Here is a 20,707-nt window from a genome sequence, read left to right on the forward strand (position 1 = left end):
ACCCGTGTCCCCCGCACCGGCAGGCGGACTCTCAACCACTGCGCCACCAGGGAAGCCCCAGGATTAAATTTTTTAAATGCACACTGCTTGGCACACAGTATTCGATAAATTGTAGCAATTGGTAATATTGTTAAAATTATATATCAGCACTTTTTACGTTGACACAAGAGTAAAACAACGTGGAGTATTATACTTTGTGGATTTTGACTCTTGGTTGGACTTTACAAAATTTTGCTTTTCACAATAACGTGTGGCTTTATGGAGTTCCGTCTAACATGCTACGTAAGAGCACAATTAACCTAATGCCTCCTTTCTATTTGCTAGGATGCCACAATCTTTATTTCAGGTCTTCTCATTTCATTAAATTGCTGCTCTTTTAAATACTGAAATAAGCAGAGCTCAAAAAACATCAGGAAGCTGTTACTCCAAGGAAAGGAAACCATCATTTATTCACTGTTTGTTAATTACCAAGATATTTATGATTTCAGTTCTGAGAATGTAAGCTCCAGAAACCAACGCTTGGAACACTGCCTTGTGCATAGTAGGTATTCCATATATACTTGCGGAACAAATGCATCTTACTGGAGAACTCAGTCCCAGCAAGTTATCTTCCTTTCAATTCTATTTAAGTCTGCTTTTTAAAATATGTATCATTAAAAAAATAATAATAACCTTTGCTGTTTTTCTACTAAAAAGCTATATCATGCCACTTTTCTGTATTTATCTACATTAAGCAGAAAAGAGCAGCCCGAGGCTACAGGCAGGCCTGGGCTTCAGCTAAAGGTGTGTGTAGTGCTGCCACCTTGAACCTACGCCTCTTTCCTGCCTGCAGGGCAGGGAGTGCCGGCTGTGCGCTGGGGGAGCTGAGTGGCCGCCTGAGTCACGGTTACGTCGCCCTGGGTCAGGCTCTCCCGGCACCAGACCGGATGTCAGATCCTGCTGCTGCATCTCTACCTGATGCTGCTCTGCAGGCGCCATTCCTTCAGCCCCTCCCGGCTCTGCAGTCTGTGCAGGAAAGGAGGGGTGCAGGCCAGGGGCAGGCCTTGCTCCTGGAGCAGGACAGACTGCCTTGTTGCCACTCAGATCACCGCCTGCTGATGGCTTCTGCCATCTCGCTGAGGACTCTGCAGACCTCCCTGGCTCTCCTGCTTTTTCTGCCCCTGCTGTTCATTTACTGACCTCTCTCCATGTCCTTACGAGGATTCAAGACTCAGCAGTGCCTCTCTTCCAGCTTCCGTGAAATTTCTCGGGTAATAAACTAAAGAAAGAGGCTTATGTTTGAGTAAAAAAATGTATCAACCCCAGTGACATGATATGAATGTGTGACTCCACAAATCTTTGGCCCATAATTTCATCATCTGTGAAATGTGAGGTTTGGACCAACGTTTCTGGCACTGGGACCTGATGTCCTGAGAATCTGACTCCTTTGGCCCCGGTGGAGCCTGGGAAACTATATTCATAAAAACTTCCCATGTGGTTTGGATGGGCAGCCGGGCTTGCGCATTATTGGACAAGATCGTTTCCAAGGTCCCTCTAACTCTAAAATTCTATGAATCAAGATCTTCTTTTCCCCAATCAAGTCCCTGAGTCAAAAAAGGAATTATTAACTGTGTAGGTTTAGGTGGACCACAAAAAGGTAGAAAGATTCTTTTAATTTTATTTTGGTAAAAATGAAATGTTTATATCTTTTTTTAAAATCAAGTTCAAATACCATATGATATCACTTATATATGGAATCTAAAATACGACACGAATGTATCTACAAAACAAAAACAGACTCACAGACATAGAGAAGAGACTTGTGGTTGCCAAGGGGGAGGGGGGAGGGGGGAGGGAGAGGAATGGAGTGGGAGTTTGGGATTAGCAGATGCAAACTAGTATATACAGGATGGATGAATAACAAGATCCTAGTGTCTAGCACAGGGAGTTATATTCAATATCCTGTGATAAACCATAATGGAAAAGAATATGAAAAAGAACAGATATATGTATAACTGAGTCACTTTGCTGTACAGCAGAAATTAAGTACAACATTGTAAATCAACTATACTTCAGTAAAATTTAAAGAAAACAAGTTCACCTGGGCAACTGCAGAGCTGTTTGTGTTTAAGCATGAAATTTGTAAGCATGAAATTTTGTCCTGAAAAATTCCAAACTGAACGGAAGTCCCAAGTCAGAACCCAGCGCTCTCTGGCCTCTCACTGCCTGGGTAGGTTCCAGGTCCCAGGAGAGAATGCAGTCGGCTGGCTGGGTCGGTAGGATTTGAGTTCTCCCATGCGGTTTGCAGCCACAGCTGGCCAAGTTCATTGTGAGCAGCGCTTCCTGCCTTCCTACCAACTGCATTAGGAAACAAAGACTGTCAAACTAAAGTTTCTGACTGAGGCCTTTGTTGAGAAAGTTACATTATCTATGACATCAGTGACAAGGCCAAAAGCAAGAAAATATATATGAATCTATTCCTTCAAAAGTACTCAGAAAAAGGCAGGGAGGCCAGATGTTTCCTTTCTGAGTGACAAAGGGCCTGAGAAAAATAGGTAGGAGGAACAACTTTGAAAGATCCACTTGGACTGCTTTCTCAGTGCCTAGGGATGCTACCAAGTTCCAAGAGGACACTGCACCCCTGGATCCTAGGACAGGGCCTGGAGAACAATAAATGCTCAAGAAATATTAAATAAATATATGGATCAGACAGCTCTGGTCATCGAGAGACTGCTACCTGCTGAGGGTTAACTCAGGAAAAACTCTACTAAACTATAAGCTCAAAAAGGCAGAGATTAGCTCTTATTCACTTTGTGGGGCTTGACAACATCATCGGTAAACATTTGTTGAAATGAGTTGGCCAAGAGCTCTTCTAGTTAGGGGGGAAAGTGAGTCAACAAAGGAGCTGGTAGTAAAGGTTACAAAAGGCTGTACGTGTAATATAAGTTATACATACAATTTTTTCTTGAACAATTAAGGACACCTAACTATCAATGGCAATACTTATTTCAGTAAGAGAAATAGCATTTTTCAAGGAAATGGGTTTATGAACATTAATATGATAGTTTTAGGACAAAACACTGAGTGATTTATAATAGTGAAACATTTGAACTGCCCTAACTCAACAGGGAACTTGTTAAATAAACTATGATGCTTTCGTGCAATTATATTTTTAGTTAATATCACGTTTTCAAAAACATTTAATGTCATGGGGAAATTTATATGTGTTAAATCAAAAAGATGTGATAGGGCTTCCCTGGTGGCGCAGTGGTTGAGAGTCCGCCTGCCGATGCAGGGGACACGGGTTCGTGGCCCGGTCCGGGAAGATCCCACATGCCGCGGAGTGGCTGGGCCCGTGAGCCATGGCCGCTGAGCCTGCGCGTCCAGAGCCTGTGCTCCGCAACGGGAGAGGCCACAACAGTGAGAGGCCCGCGTACCGCAAAAAAAAAATGTGGTAGCAGGAACTGTTGATTCCTCCCAGCCCCATCTCCCTCCTCTTCCCGAACAACATGGTCTTGTCCAGGTTTCTACCTGCCTCTGCATAGCTGTGTGCTTCAGGGAGCAGCCCTGCTCTGGGGAGCCCATCACCAGTGGTCGCCATGAATGCCCCTTGTGGTAGGTTGAGACGTGGGTAGGTATGAGGTCATTTCAGGCCAGTGAAATGTTTGGGGAGGGGAGGAAGCTTCTGGAAAAGTTTTCCTCCATCTTGAAAAGAGACGCAAGAAGCCAAAGTTCTGTTTCTACTAAACGTTGGCGGGTCTGCACATGATGTCTGCACCACGCGGCTGCCACGCAGCGAGGCTGGGCTGAGCTGACACCAGGAGAAGGCGGGAAGATGGGAAGGCCCAGATAGGGGAGGGGGCGGTTGCTAATCCACTGGGCGCTCAACCTTGGCATCATCCACTGTAGGTCAGTGGCCAAAAGTCAACTCATCAAATGCCCACCCACGGTAATCAATTCCCCATATACCCAATTTGCTGAATTTACTCACTTATTTCAACTATTTAGATATTTAGATATAGTTGACTGATTTTCATTTAGTCTTCAAAATAGTACTTAAGGAATATTAAATTTGTTTTAGTTCCAGTTCCTTGTTGCTATAACTTGAGACTGACTTTTAATTAATTGTCCTTCTTAAGAAGTCACCTTATCTCTGGACTTACGTGAGCCAATTATTTCTGATTGTTTAAGACAAATGAATATTGAGTCCTGGTTTTCTCTTACTTGCAGCTGAAAGCATATGAATATCAATACATGTAGGTTCAGAGAGAGAGAGAGAGAGACACGGAATTATCTCTCACTTATGCCTGAATTGTAGGAATGGGAATATGGCTGATTTGTGCATCTATTATGCTTATCTTTGTACTTTTCTATATTTTCCAATTTTTAAAATAATGAACATCTATTGCTACTATAAATAAAGTGGAAAACTAGTCTTAAAAGCTGGGTTAAGTGCTATAAGTGTTGTCAGTGCTAATCTCAGAGGGTTGTAAGATCATTGAGAACTGGCATTGAGTTAAGCTTAGTGAGTGGTGGGTGGGCAGGGAAGGCTTCCCAAAGGAGAAACCATTGACTTAATCCTAGAAGAATGTGTATGCATAGGATGAGTTGGAGGAGGTGAGGGTTAGGACCTCTGACTCCATTGTTCCTGATATGGTTGAGGACGACTAGGGGAACACTTTCAGAATATTTATTGTCTCCTCTATGCCTTACGCTTTTCAAATATTCAATCTCCTTTCACCATCACAACAATCTTGAAAGCAGGTATTATTATCTCCATTTTATAGAGGTAAGGCCTGAAGCTCAAAAGCTCACACAACGAACAAATGGTGGAGCTGCAATTTTAATGCAGGTCTGATGTTAAAACATCACAAGCAGCAGCCCTCAGAGATGAGCTTCCTGGGGGTGGAAAATCAGGACGTGGAAGCAACCTAAATGCCCATCAACAGAGGAATGGATAAAGGAGATGTGGTACATATACACAATGGAATATTACTCAGCCATAAAAAAGAACAAAATAATGCCATTTGCAGCAACAAGGATGGACCTAGAGATTATTATAGTAAGTGAAGTAAGTCAGAGAAAGACAAATATCATATGATATCGCTTATATGTGGAATCTAAAAAAATGGTACAAATGAACCTATTTATAAAACAGAAATAGAGTCACCAATGTAGAAAACAAACTTATGGTTATCAGGGGATAAGGTGGGGGTGGGGATAAATTGGAACATTGGGATTGACATATATACACTACTATATATAAAATAGATAGGACTTCCCTGGTGGCGCAGTGGTTATGCAGGGGACACGGGTTCGAGCCCTGGTCCGGGAAGATCCCACGCGCCGCAGAGCAACTAATCCCATGCACCACAACTATAGAGCCTGCACTCTAGAGCCCACGAGCCGCAACTCCTGAAGCCCGTGTGCCTAGAGCCCGTGCTCCGCAACAATAGAAGCCACCGCAATGAGAAGCCCACGCACCGCAACGAAGAGTAGCCCCTGCTCGCTGCAACTAGAGAAAGCCCGCACACAGCAATGAAGACCCAACACAGCCAAAAATAAATAAATTAATTAAAAAAAAATAAAGTCTCTGTGGAGACGTTAAGTACATATATATAAAATAGAGAACTAATAAGGACCTACTGTATAGCACAGGGAACTCTTCTCAATACTCTCTAATGGCCTATATGGGAAAATAATCTAAAAAAGAGTGGATGTACGTATAACTGATTCACTTTGCTGTACAGCAGAAACTAACAACATTGTAAATCACCTATACTCCAATAAAAATTGAAAAAAAATCATAGGATGTTAGAGCTGCAGACATTCAGATGAAGAAGAGCTGTGATTGTGTGTAATCGAAACCCAACTCAAAGCACTTAAACAAAAGTGGAATGTATTGCCTTACATAGCGACGACGTCTGAAAAGAGTGGAACCCGCAGGAGGCTTGGCCGTACACAAGGGTTAAGGTTGTGGCCAGTACAGTCAACATTTTTCCTACAAAAGGAGAGAATCCTCTCCCAAGACTGCAGAGAGGGGACCGTAGGAAAGACACCTCTGCGATGCCACTGACCATCCTCTGTCGTCCCCAGAACTGAGGCCCCAAAGAAGCAGCTTCTCAAAGTCAACTAAGGTCAAGGTGGTCCAAACACCCATCCAAAAATCTGTGAAAAGGCTCTGCATCATTTTGTTATTTGTTGTTTATGTATCACTGTTGTCTGTCCTTAAAAAAAATCTTATCACCTAAGAAGTCTGGACACAGCTACTTGGTCTTTGTTTCCACAGACAGAGGAAAGGAACTCACACTTCCTGGCATCCAGCAGTAATGAACACTGACCACAGGGTGACCTTTCAAGGTAAGGCTTTCGTAAGCATTAGGCAGAATGCCTGCTTTTCAACCCAGTGTGGAATATTTATATTTTAGAACCTTTTGATTAAACCACTGCTGCAAGAAAGTGGACCATCTATTTCTTTTTCCTGTACTTAGTCCTTAGATCAGGAGTGGGCAATTTTTTTCCACAAAGGATCAAATAGGAAATATTTTTGGCTTTGCAAACCATATGGTCTCTGTAGCAATGATTCAACTGCAGTCAAAGTGCAAAAGCAGCCATGGACAAAATGTAAATAAGCAAATGAGCATGGCTGTGTTCCAATAAAATTTCATTTTCAAAAACAGGAAGTGGGCTATATTTGGTTTGCAGGCCTTCGTTTGCCAATCCCTGCCCTAGAGCACTGATTTTTCTTTAAAAATTGCTGATTAAAAAGCACCATTAAAAAAGAACCCATGACAGAGAAAGATAATTTCACATTTTGTAGGGGTGTGTTCTGTTTTAGTTGTTTTGATGATTATCTAAAGGAATCAGTATGAAATAAGAATTATTGTTACCTGTTCTGTGCTTCTGTTCATTCCAGAAGAGGAATAACCTTATCAAGGCATGTAGCTTAAAATCTTTAAATTAATAGAACTATTTTAATAGAATAAATTTAATGTTTTAAAACCCTGTATTCCAAATGTAAATTTGATTAAGAGAAAGAACTACGTAATCTGAACTCTGAGTAGATGGAGTGATCATAAATTTGCGGGACGAATAAATTATATTTTCCTTACTGTGAAGGGGAAATTGACTGATGCAAGAATAACCACTATTTTATAAATTTATTTATTTATTTTTGGCTGCGTTGGGTCTTCGTTGCTGCGCGCAGGCTTTCTCTAGTTGCGGTGAGCTGGGGCTACTCTTTGTCGCGGGGCGCGGGCTTCTCATTGCGGTGGCGTCTCTTCTTGCGGGGCACGGGCTCTAGGTGCGCGGGCTTCTCATTGTGGTGGCTTCTCTTGTTGCAGAGCACGGGCTCTAGGTGCGCGGGCTTCAGTAGTTGTGGCACATGGGCTCAGTAGTGGCTCATGGGCTCTAGAGCGCAGGCTCAGTAGTTGCAGCACATGGGCTTTCCCTAGTTGCGGTGAGCGGGGTCTACTCTTGGTTGCGGTGCGCGCAGTGGCTTCTCTTGTTGTGGAGCACGGGCTCTAGGTGCGTGGGCTTCAGTAGTTGTGGCTCGCGGGCTCTAGAGAGCAGGCTCAGTAGTTGTGGCGCATGGGCTTAGTTGCTCCGAGGCTATGTGGCATCTTCCCAGACCAGGGCTTGAACCTGTGTCCCCTGCACTGGCAGGCGGGTTCTTAACCACTGCGCCACCAGGGAAGCCCGGGAATAACCACTATTTTAAATCTCTAGAAATCCCTGCCCAATGACAGTTGTAGAATTCAAAACTTGTTCACAGACTATACTTGGCTTTTCAAAAATTGATAACACTTTATTTTTATAAATTAAAAATATTTAGACTAACATAAACTTTTAACATTTATTAATATACAGCTTTAAATGTATACACCATCTTATTAAAACTTAAAAGAACTCCGTTTTGGTGATCGCTATTATCATTTTCTTCTACCATGGCGAAAACATCCTCAAAAATATAAACTTAACTAACATGTACATGGTAGCCTCAGACACTAGGTGCATTGGGCATTATTATCCTTACTTTCAGACATAACACAGCATCAAGATCAGGAAGGTGAGCTGATTCTTCTCTAGTCACACACTAGTGACCAGCAAAGTTAGAACCAGAATCTAGACTTTTGGACTCCAAGTCCATACTCTTGTACTCTACCATATTGAGCTAACTGGCTTCATTGACATTCCGACTTTTCTAATCTTCAAATGCTTCACAGATTTATAAAACTGAGTAAAAGAATAAACGATTTCAATTTTCAATTGCAACTTAGAACTATTTTTTGAAAATCACAACAAAAAAGTTATGTGTGTTAGGCAGATCACTTAAATCTGTAGAACGAAGGGGTAGTACTAGATATGGGGTTTCAACCTGTGCTCTGTGGATGCCTAAAAGCTCAGGTGAACCTCAGGAATCAGGAGCTTTTGAATATGCATAAGTCTTCCACAACTGATGTCATGTTTTTGGCCCAGCCATGAAAACTGACTATCCAAGAAGGCTATGTACCAGTTTTTTTGTTGTTGTTTTGTTTTGTTTTGTTTTTGGCGGTACGCGGGCCTCTCACTATTGTGGCCTCTCCCGTTGCGGAGCACAGGCTTCGGACGCGCAGGCTCAGCGGCCATGGCTCACGGGCCCAGCCGCTCCGCGGCATGTGGGATCTTCCCGGACCGGGGCACGAACCCGTGTCCCCTGCATCGACAGGCGGACTCTCAACCACTGCACCACCAGGGAAGCCCTATGTACCAGTTTTAATATTTTATTTTGCTATATTAGTGAACCCTGTAGAATTTTATTTGAAAAAACATTACTTTGCTAAATAATTTACTAGGCTAAACAATTTTTCTTCCAGCTTTCATATTTTGTGATACTCTGATTTCAGAATCAAATCTATATCTGAATGTGAAAAATATACAATGAGGAGAGCAAACAATTACATTGTTCCTTCCTTCCTTCCTTCCTTTCTTTCTCTCCCTCTCCCTCTCTTCCTTCTTTTCTTCCTTCCTTTTTTTTTTTATCGTAGCCTTTCTGATGGTGTGGCCTGACTAGTTTTTAATCAAGTAAGAAGCTGAAGAAGAAAGGAAACAAACGAGCATAAGAACCCAGTGACATTAAAGCAGAACCAAAGCAACTCAGAGACTCCATCTAAGCAGCCGTTGCAGGGTCTCCTTGCTACATCCTGCTGTGGATACTCCCTAGGGATCTCCATACACTAATGAGAAAGCAGAGGCACGTGATTATATGCCAAATACGCTACGATTTCAAGCTGTTGTTCTCTGGAGTCATAGGTAGGATATCTGGTTGAAGCAACCTTATAAAAAGTTCTGTGGATACAATGTTAACTAAACTACTTTTTATATAGACTCTAAGGTGGATGGATTGCTTCCCAAACCCCTCTCCTGTGCAAAGTATACTCTTGAGTTCCAAATATATAGATGGCAATTTAAGGACATAAAGCAAAATCAAAGAATTCAGAAAAAAATAAATTACACATTCTTAGATCTGGAATGTCACGTGTGAGTGGATGTTACTTTTCCAAAATAAATGGAAACCTCCAATTCCAAGGTTATCTAGGAGATCAGTGTCTAAACCTTCCTTCAGTGTTCCCTTCCATCACACTTGTGATTCACCTAAGCACCCCCTTGGGTTTCAGTGACCTTCAAAGGTCTGTTTCCTATACCCAAGAGAGCACAATACTTATATCTGAACAATTTAGCATTGCCATTGTTTCTCACTGCCAAATGGAGTTTCGTTGCATGTTTGTCACCCTCAGGGAAAAGAGGCGGCTAGTCTACTCCACACAATACTGCTCTGTCTTGATCCCCATCGTAGTCCTAGAGAGAATGAGCTTAGTTGAGTTTGCTCTGTGCTCAATCAAGCTGCCTCTACAGTGAATACAGCCACACACGGCCATCGCTCCAGGGAAAAAAAAGGCTTTGTGCCAGCCAGAGCGGCTGGGTTGGAAGGAACACTTAGCACCAGCCACATATGTGTTCAAGCCAGCCTTCACAAATACTGTGGGGCTCGGCTTTAGTCTGGGTTACCGGCTTGGAAACACATTTTCCTCAAGATAATTTTTAAATAGACTTTGTTTTTTAGATTAACCAAAGTTTTAGGTTCTCAGCAGAACTGAGCAGAAAGTGCAGAGAGCTGCCCTGAAGTGGTGTCATACAGAATAGCTTCACTGCTCTGAAAATCCTCTGTGGCTGCCTATCCATCCCTCCTTCTCCCCTAACCACTGGCAACCACTATGTTTATGTCTCCATAGCTTTGCCTTTTCCAGAATGTCATGTAATTGGAATCATACAGCATGTAGCCTTTTCCAACTAGTTTCTTTCACTTAGCAATATGCATTTAGGTGTCCTTCATGTCTTTTCGTGGCTTGAGAACTTTTTTTTTTTTGGTATATGGACATAAGTTTTTAACTCATCTGCATAAATACCAGAGTGTGATTCCTGAATTATAAGGTAAGAGTATGTTTAGTTTTGTAAGAAGCTGCCGAACTGCCTACCAAAGGAGCTGCGCCATTTTGCGTTCCCACCAGCAATGAACGAGAGTTCAAACGCTCCTCGTCAGCATTTGGTGGTATCAGTGTTTGGATTTTGGACATTCTAATAGGTGTGTGTTAGTATCTCATTGTTGTTTTAATCTGCATTTCCCTGATGACACGTCACGTAGAGCATCTCTTCCTATGCTTATTTGCCATCCGTGTATCTTCTTTGGTGAGATGTCTATTCAGATCTTCTGCCCATTTTAAAATCTGGTTCTTTTCTTACTGTTGAGTTTTAGTAGTTCTTTCTATATTTTGGGTAACAGTCCTTTATCAGACGTGTCTTATGAAATATTTTCTCCCTGACTTCTCATTCTCTCCACAATCTTTCGCAGGGCATCCTCAAGATAATTTTATTTCTGACAACTCATTGTCCTGCTGTGCCGCTAGACTTTGGGCTGGATCATGCTATTAGTATTATTACCTAAACTACCCTCTCTGTCTTAAAATTCCCTCCCTAGAGACTGCGTTCTTAAACAGATGGAACCACGTCATGCCTAATAATTGATTTTGGATATCAGGGCTCTCAGGCCAACCTTTATGCAGTCACAAAAGGCTCTGTTATGTGCTAACCCACGACATAGCTGTCTGGACACCCTACATTTGCCTGAAAGGATCATATAAGTGATCCATGACAGGACAAAGATTGGGTTTAAAATTTTTTTTTTGATCAAAAAATACAGAGTTGAAACTATACTGTACTGCAGTGGTAGATGCATGTCATGGATGCTGTGTACATGTATACATGTCAAACGCCAGTTATGAATCAGGCAAAATCCATAGACCATACAACAATAAGAGTGAGTCCTAATGGAATCTATGGACTTGAGTTAATAATCGTATACCAATACTGGCTCATCAGTTGTGAAAGATGTACCGCACTAACTCAAGATGTTAATAATAGAAGAAAGTGTGCGTTGGGGGCTGTGGTACAGGGGGGGTGCAGGCACTCTCTGTACTTCATGCCCCATTTTCAGAAAACCTACAACTGCTCTAAAAAATAAAGTCTATTATTTAAAACAGATACACTGCCTCAACCTTATAAAGTAGTTTTATTTACATTTCAGATTAGTTGATTTGTTCGAAGAACATTTTTTAAAAAGGTAAACACAATAACAAAAAGTTAAAAACATCAATTCATTTAGGTAGAAAGTTAATTACCTAAATAACGATGTAGTGTCTTAAACATAACTCTCCCTCCCCGGTTCTTTGCTAAAGTGACTCAACTAACGTAGAAGGAGAAATTTCATCCCACCAGTGGAAACTGGAACATATTCTTGCATTCTTGAGATTGTGGCAGGCAGAACTCTAAGAGGGTTCCCTAAGAGTCCCACCTCTGGGTGTACACATCTTGGATAACGCCTTCCTTTTGAATGTGAAGGGAACCTTTGAATACGAAGGGTAGCTGCTCCCTTGATTAGATTGTGTCACATGGCAAATGCTGATGGGATGGATAGTCACTCCCCTGATTGCATGATGTTTCATAAGACACTCTTGTAGCAAGACACTAAGGAGACTGCAGTCAGAGCAATGCACTTCTACTGGCCTGGAAACTTGGAAACATCTGCTTTGTGACCTGCCTTCGGGGGCCACGCGGCAGCAGACTGCAAGTGGCCTTAGGAATTGAGCACGGTTCTCAGCAAGAAAACAGGGGCCTCGGTCCTTTGGCAAGGAACCAAATTCTGCCATACACTTAATGAGCTTGGTAGAGGATCCAGAGCCTCACGTGGGAACAGCAGCCGTGGACAACACTGTGATTGTGGCCTGGTGGCACCTGATCAGAGGACACGCCTGGACTCCTGACCCACGCAAACTATTACATAATACATGCATGTTATTTTAAGCCATTAAGTTTGTGGTCATTTGTTATGCAGCAACAGAAGACTAATACAGAGGCCATACAGGGGAGAGTCAGATTACAAGAAAGCCTGTGTGGTCTTGCCCACCTCTCCTCGGGGAAACCCTTGGACTCCATGGTCAGATCTGTGTTTGAGGGCATCCTTTCACCAGCCTAAATCCTTCCAGTTGGCCAGAGGAATAGCTCCAATCCCAGCTGGCCCCATGGCTGCCTGCCTTGTGGAGAGGACTCGGCAGGCCAGCTGGCTTTCCTCTGGCACACCTGAAAGGGATCCACCTGCTCTATGCCCTCACCTCCAACCCACCTAAGAATAGGCTCACTCACTATTGGTCGAGGCTGTTTCTTCCTGGGAGATCCCAGAGCCAGAGCAATGTGAGTGCTAAAGAGACCCACTCCAGCTCATACAAGTAAATAAGCTAGACAGCATCAACATCACTAACGGCAGAAGTAGAACCTTCCGGTCAGAAGAGGAGCGCCGAGATGACCGTTTAGAACAAAGGAACCTCTGTGAAACAAGAGCCAGGAGAGCGTTTGGAAGAAACATCCTAGTTCGTATTCACAATGAGATCTGAGAGGATACTGCATCCATTAAACAAACAAACAAACCAGGTTTTCATCAAAATAAATGCTCTGAAAATAATTCTTTGACAAAAATTTTAAACCGTAATTGCCAAAATAAAAATCTAAATAATGACAGTGAATAATGTAATAGACAATCCCAAAATCTGAATGATATTGGTGGAGTGTACACACAAGAGAGATCATGGGAAAAGAAAAGTACTTTGGAGAACAGATTTAGAAGTCTAATCTAAAAATAATCAGAGTTCTAAATGCAAAAAAAAAAAGGAAGCAGTAGAGAATGAACAATCAATGAAATAATAAAAGGCAATTCTTCAGAGCTGGAGAAAGGATTGTGCCTGCAGATTGAAAATGTTCATTGACTAACGACAGCATTATTTTTCAAAAGCCCATTTCTAATATCAAGAACCATGAAGGGTGTGAGGTTTTACCAGAGTTACAAGTTAACAAGGAAAAGAATGATAACTCAGCATCATAGATATTCAGAGATTCAGAATGTAATAGTATACCAGCCATGTACGCTTTTAGGATAATTACTTGTGAAAATACTTTAGTTAAATAAAATCTGAATCACAGTAAAGATCATAGGAAAGGAAAAGATACAATACACAAGAAGGGACACTAAGTAGTAAAAATCCAATAAAATTTAGAGTAAAATCTAAATAAAATTTGAGAAATGAAGTGTGATGCAATTAAAAGTAATCTTGAAAAAGAAGTCACATTGTAAGAAAATAATTATCAGAGCTTCTGGAAAATTGGGCAGATTATTCAGTAAAACCTGGGGAAAGGACAGAGGAAGGGAAGGAGGGAAAAATAAAAGCTTGCAAAGGGTTCCCATTGGGGTAGGAAGTCCAGGACATTGTTTTAATTTGACGTAGATTCCGACAGAGAAATGTAGACTCACATGTCTTTGGTAAAATACAATAGTGACCACCAGTAGAACTAAAATAATACATAGAACTGCCTAGTCAATAAAGAAAAACATATAAAAACTGGTCTAATGAAGGATAAATCAAGAGAGGAAGATAAGAGTAAATCGTAGAAGTTCTCATCATAAGAAAAAAACTGTAACTACGTGTGGTGATGGACGTTAACTAGACTTATTGGGTGGTCACTTCACAAAATATACAAATTTCAAATCATGTGGTACACCTGAAACTAATATAATGTTACATGTCAATATACCTCAAATAAAAAAAAGAGAAAGAGAGAGGAGGAAAAAACAATAGGGGAGGGGGCCTTTCTTCAGTGTTCCCTCATGGGACCTGCCTTCCACCATGCCCTTCCTAGCTTCCCCTCCGGAAGAGTCATCTGTGCCAAAGGACGAAGCACTGGGTGTTGAAATGGACTTGGGGACCGAAGCACTGGGTGTTAAAAGGTATGAACTCATGGCTGACATCACCGCATTCACCTTTTCTTTCCCTGTGTCTGGTGGGTCAGCTGATCCTGGGCCCGAGGAAGCTCTGCAGATTCTCTCTCACGTGCATGACTGGGCAAGCTCATCATTGCTTGGGACTGTGGGAAAGTGAGAATCCCACCATTCAGACTTGGGCAGGAGGGGAGTGAGGGCGTCGCCCACACTTCATGTCTGAACCACATTCTGGAGAGAGCGTTTTCAGGGCTCAGTGTTTAAATACCCATGTAGCTAAGAGTAAAGGGGCACCTTTGTCTTTTCGCCTGCTGTGGAAAGCCAAGGGGACGGACACTGATTGGTTGGATCAGCTGATACACTTGGGGAGGGGTCTTTGATCATAATACCATGTTGGTTAAACTGGTAAAACTTCAAACATATCTCAACAAGAACAGCTTCAGCTGCAGAAACAGCAACAACGGAAAATTGACCCTCGTACAATTTAGTAGGTAGGTATGTAAAGGCTTTTGAGGAAAGGGAGAGAAATGAAACTGTAACATTTTAAAGTCTGTTGAATTTGACCCAGAAATTCCTCATGTATAATTTACCTTTAGGGGAAAACTTGGTCATGGGTGTGTAAGAATTCAAAGATGCTCACCGCAGTGTTTTTTGTAATCAAGAAACATCACTGGGCTTCCCTGGTGGCACAGTGGTTGAGAGTCCGCCTGCCGACGCAGGGGACACGGGTTCGTGCCCCGGTCCGGGAAGATCCCACATGCCGCGGAGTGGCTGGGCCCGTGAGCCATGGCCGCTGAGCCTGCGCGTCCGGAGCCTGTGCTCCGCAACGGGAGAGGCCACGGCAATGAGAGGCCCACGTACCGGAAAAAAAAAAAAAAAAAAAAAGAAACATCACTGAGGGGAACCCTAAGACTTCTTCAGGAGGAGATACAACTGATAGGCAGTTCTACCAGTTAATAGCTACAGCCAATACAAAAAATGGGATTGATTTACACATATTAATCTGTAAAGTTACATAAAATTCATTAAGTAAAGAAATTCCATTGCAGAGCATTATATTATGATCACACCCATGTGTGTGCGTGTGTGTTTATCCTTAGAAAGAGGGCTGGCAGGATGTTTTTGATCTCTCTGGTCTCTGGGGAGTGTGAGACTCTAAGGGATATTCACATTTTTGTTTTTTGCATTTCAGTACTGCTTGATTTTTCCATGATGAGAATGTTAACTTCTCTTAAAGAAATGAAAGATAGTCAATTTAGTGGGAAAGTGTTATATTTTTGGATATATTTGGAAATTTGCAAAAGTATTACTTTATGCAAGGAAATGCTTACTGGGTAATTTCCTATGTTACCTTGCTCATCTAATCTTAGCAGCATTATAGAGGTATTTTCCTAGTTAATTTGCATAGAATAGATATTCCCCCCACCCCTTTCGGGCCAATTTTATGGAATCCAAGAATAAGCCCATGGGCTCATTCTGGTAATGTTTAAATTTCCCATATTACAGACATTATTTATTATCATCAATATAATGGTATAAAAAACTATTACTGATTATTGTCATCTGATAATAGCACTATATACAACATAAAAAGTCATATACTGATGATCAGGTGATAATAGGCTGTGACAGAAAAGTTTAAAGAGTGAGTATATATTGCTTCCAAGAGGTTCAAGAAGCTTTACGGGCATAATCACAGAAAAATTTAATAGAGCACTAAAAACTAAGTAGAGAACGATGCTATGACCATTTTATGAGTGGAAAACTGAGGTAGCCTGAGCTATGGACACACTGGAAAAACAGAAACGTTGGGAATAGGTGTAAAAGCTTTTGATTCTTTTCCAGACATTCATCCAAAAGTCCCTTCCCTCCTTTTGAAATCTTTTTGGTCAAAATCCCTGGTAGTTCTATTTTTCAGTCTGCCAGTAACAATTATGTCACAAACATCAAAGCAGTTACCGTACACATCCATAATCATTTCGACTGGTCGGCAAGGTTGCCTTATATGTACTTTGCATTCTTTTTTAACCTACAGCAATACTTCAGTCACAGAGATTTTGTCCTAGATCATCACCTGGACTCTATTTAGAATATTTTTGTTTTCTTTAAATTAAAAACAAGTACATGTAGGAAGAAGGTAGGAACTTAGTTTTAAAAGTCAACGTTGAGGAAGGCCTGTCTTTCATTAGTTCTCCAGAATTTTAATAACTGTTTACCAACCTTTCCTGCAGTTAGATTTCCATTTGCAACACTTCCCTTTTCTGATCTGAAGGGCAGGTTTGTCCTGACACCCCCGAGTCACTCGTACTTAAGGCAACTGACTCAGGCTTCCCCGGCGTTTTTCGCCCAGCAGTTTCTCTCTATATATGGTAATAATGCTCAGCAGATCCGCGCGCGCTTCCCGGAGGAAAACTGGAAAGAGAAATCACGTGAGCGTAACTGGAGCCTGCGGTTGGCCTGGGCAGCTCCTCCTCAGTGAAGAGGTGAGAGGCGATTAAGAAAGACTTACCTCTTCCTGGAGAGATTTCAGTCCACGCTGCCTGCCCGGAGCCGCCACCTTCCCCGGGGCGCGTCCCCAGGTCGCGCGGCATCACCTGCAGTCCTCCGTCCCTGCCGGGGCCCCGGAGCCCCGGGGCCCAGCGCCCCCGCTGCTGCTGAAGTGCTTACCCTCCCTCCCGAGATCTCACCGAATCGCGCAGGGCAGTTATCCTCCTGGGTCACTTTTCAAAGCAATTCCATATTAGAGTCAGGTGTGAAGTCCACTGTCAGCTGCTTTCTACTAACTGAAGTACAATTCTATCCAGAAGCAGAAGCATAAACTAAATGCCTCCCTTAAGTAACTTGGGGTTTCTCAGCCCTGGGGTGTCAGGGCTCTTCTGAAACGGTGGCACAGGCTCTCGGATGATGATGCTCTATGGCTTTGGGGAACAATCTCATTGCTGTTCATCCTGACCAGAGCTTCCGTCTGTATATTCCCACTGTGCCCTTCCCACCGGAACTCCCCCCAACTCTGCCCTACAAAAATCAATCAATAAATACTGTCTTATAATCAGTATAATTTCACTTCATACTGTCATCAAGACCGCTTTCATTATTTGTTCCCTCCACTGTTTCCTTCCTGGGCAAAACCAAACAGTCAATCAAACCAAAAACTTCAGAAGAACAAAGTGCGTGTACTCAGGTCTCAATAGTCTGAAAATCCTTCTCACTTTTTCAGCGGAATGCAGATAGATGTAGGTATGAGAGGTTTTGTTTTCTTATAAGAGATTAGAGGACAAACAGAAACGTGTGAGCCATGGTGCTTAGTTTTTCCATCCTGTCGTTTTATGTTTTTGGAACGGGATGGGGAAAATGTAGTTATTGTCTGCCATCTAATGGACTGAGTTGGAATTGCACCTTGCCGCTAAGATCCAGGGGCTAAAATTCATACAAATAGTGTACTGATTCAGATAAAGAATGATGAATTCTACAAACAAGTCTACTTTCAAGATTCAGAGTTCCACAGGTTAAAAAAAAAGTGAGCATTCTTGGTTGTAGGCTTTTCCCTTTCATCACTTCAAATATATCATGCCATTCCCTTTTGGTCTGCAGAGTTTCTGCTGAAAAATCAGCTGATAGCTTTTTGGGAGTTCCCTTGTATGTTGTTTGTTGCTTTTCCCTTGCTGCTTTTAGTATTCTCTCTTTACATTTAAGTTTTGTCATTTTGATTACAATGCGTCTTGACTGTATGGGACTCTCTGTGCTTCCTGGGCTTTGATGACTGCTTCCTTTCCCAGGTTAGGGAGGTTTTCGGCTATTTTCTCTTCAAATATTGTCTTGGACCCCTTGTCTCGCTCTTCTCCTTCTGGCACCCCTATAATGTGGGGGAAAAAAACCAATGAAAAGGACACAATGATAAACATTTATTGCAAAGCTGGAGAGCAGGAGTTTATGTTAAATCAAGATGGAAAGAATCAAGAAAATCTCACTTACAGAACCATGTGACGAACAGCTGTGTGCAGTGAGGAAGAATTGTCATCAATGAATGCATTCACAGTACTATGGAGAGCAATGGCTTGAAATGACGGCCCAAGAAAGCAAAGCAAAGTAGTCTCAGTCTATACTGCCAGAGTGGAACTTCAGTCATCACCCAGGCTACCCTGTACATCCAGTTAGTCATTTATGCTTTTCAGTTTTTTCCTTTATCGTGCTTCTGCTACCTCTCCATTTTTCTCTGTTCCCACTACTAAGAATGGGTAGTAGATAATTTTCCACATTCCTTTCCATCTTAGCTCTAACCAGCCTGTGTATTATTTGCCAGATTAATCTTACTTCAACGCTGGGTCACTATTGCTTGAAACTATCCTGGAACCTTATTTCTCTTTCTTCCTAAATACCTCTTCCATCTGGTTTCACGGTTGCTTTAATCAGGTCTCACTACCTATACAATTTTATTCCCTACTCTTTAACTTTTTGCCAGTCGCTTCATAGCCCCTTGAATAACCCTGGCCCCTGTTCCTTTCAAGTCTTCCTTGACTGCAGCTCCTCTCATGAGGAACACCTGTCCTCCTCTCCTTTTGTGCAGCCAAATTCTCCTCATTCAGGATCCAGCCCAGCTGTTGCCCCTCAGTGGACTCCCTCCTTACCTGTGAAATTTTAGAGAAATTAGAGATTCTATTCTGAAACTGAGTCCTTGGGCAAATACTGTCCAATGGTTTACTATTATTTCTCAGATTTGAGTTCCATCTCCTGCAAAATCTGTTGTGAAATACTCAAGGCCAGATACTCTTTCTTACCCACTTGCCATCCCCCCTCAGGATCTATATTTCTGGGAAACTGGGAGCTCATAGGTATTTGATGATGGGTTTTCTTGAGCCTAAGCACAATTCTGCAAGGAAGATGCAGCTGGATGGTTATTCCCATTTTATGAATGAGGATGCTGAGGCCCAGAGCATTTGCAAGACTTGCTCTCGTCAGTGACAGAGCCAGGGCAGGAGCGCTGGGGTCTCCTTCATGTCTAGGGCTCCCCTTGGTGCTGCCCTCAGACCAGCACTGATAGGTGAAGTCATGCCTCAAGCCCTTCTTCACTTTCAGATAGATAACTGAATTTTCTTACAGATAACTGACATGGGCTCACGTTATAGGGAGTGCCCAGGCAACAGAATATCGTCAGGGTGTGTAGTTATGCCTCCTGCTTGGCAACTTCAGTTCTTTCTGGGTGGTTATGCCACATTTTCGGCCCACACCCATTTGTCCTGTTTGAAAACCACAAACTGCTTCTTGGGCGACAACATTTTCCAGCACAGCCTCTGATTAAGCGACTGATGTGCTTGCTTAAACCTTTAAACAACTGTGAATGTGACTTGTCTCCTGCCCCTTCTCACGTGATGAAAGGTATCCTGGGGCGCCCAAGCTCATGCAGTGTGCTAATTAAAAACAACTACTACCAGGCTGTCTTAACCAGAGTCGTTAGGGAGTCAGGAGGATTTCTAGGTAGTTCCAACTCTGGCCACAGGATGGATTCATTTTCCATCCTGTGTGCATCTTCGGAGACTTGCCAGCATGGAATCCCTCCACTGATGTGCTGTTGCTCGCGTTTCTGGCTCAGGCCCTATGTCGGTGGCTGGCTCAGCAGCAGGAGTCGGTAGCAAAGGGGGAATATCATATCTACATGCTGCTGAGCGATTCAGAGAGACGGCGTTGCTGAAATTTGTCCTATTAAATACCTAGAAGATAAATGCTTCAGAAGATTCTTAAGCAAGTCTACTGACTCAGAATACTTTTGTGTATTCATTGAACAAAAAGCAGTAGAGAGAGGCTTAGATTGTTTAAAGAAAATCTAAATATGCAGTCCTAACAAGTGTCTTTTATAAGTGCATGTCTAATGAAATGATCAGAATTTATCTAAAAGGGTCATGAAATGCAATATTACCTTTGTTTTATGATGATACTGTTAACATATGAAGATAAGCTATAAAAAAGCTTTGTTTTATGATGATACTGTTAACATATGAAGACAAGCTATAAAAAAGTTTCATGATACTAGTGGCAAGAAATTTTCAACTAAGAATTAAATCCAAAAGTTTCAGTTATACAGATGAATAAGTCCTTAGACTTGAGCCTACTTAACAGCCCAGAGCCTGTAGTTAACAACACTGTATTGTATACTTAAGATTTTGCTAAGAGGGTAAACCTTAGGTTACACAAAAAATAATAATAAATAATGAGGGCAGGAGGAAACTTTCAGTGGTGATGAAGATGTTTCTGGCATCGATCGTGGTGATAGTTTCATGGGTGAATACTTATCTCGAAACTCATCAAGTTGGATACATATTAAACATGTACAACTTTTTGTATGTCAATCATATATCAATACAGTGGTTTTTTTTT

The 20,707-nt window shown here is 42.1% G+C and overlaps 1 protein-coding gene across 1 annotated transcript in view; it reads right to left on the reverse strand.

Annotated features, from left to right (window-relative positions):
• Window positions 1-16,681, reverse strand: part of ITGB1 (integrin subunit beta 1) — a 77,151-nt gene extending 60,470 nt beyond the window's left edge. The window contains exon 1 of the mRNA XM_022580451.2: window positions 16,559-16,681. The gene's annotated coding sequence lies outside the window, so the exon portion shown is untranslated. The remainder of the gene's footprint in view (window positions 1-16,558) is intronic.
• Between the last annotated feature and the right edge of the window lie 4,026 nt (window positions 16,682-20,707).

Source organism: Delphinapterus leucas, chromosome 2, assembly GCF_059928025.1.
Source record: "Delphinapterus leucas isolate spDelLeu-1000000601 "Yukka" chromosome 2, BTC_Dleu_Yukka2, whole genome shotgun sequence".
NCBI classification, from domain to species: domain Eukaryota; kingdom Metazoa; phylum Chordata; class Mammalia; order Artiodactyla; family Monodontidae; genus Delphinapterus; species Delphinapterus leucas.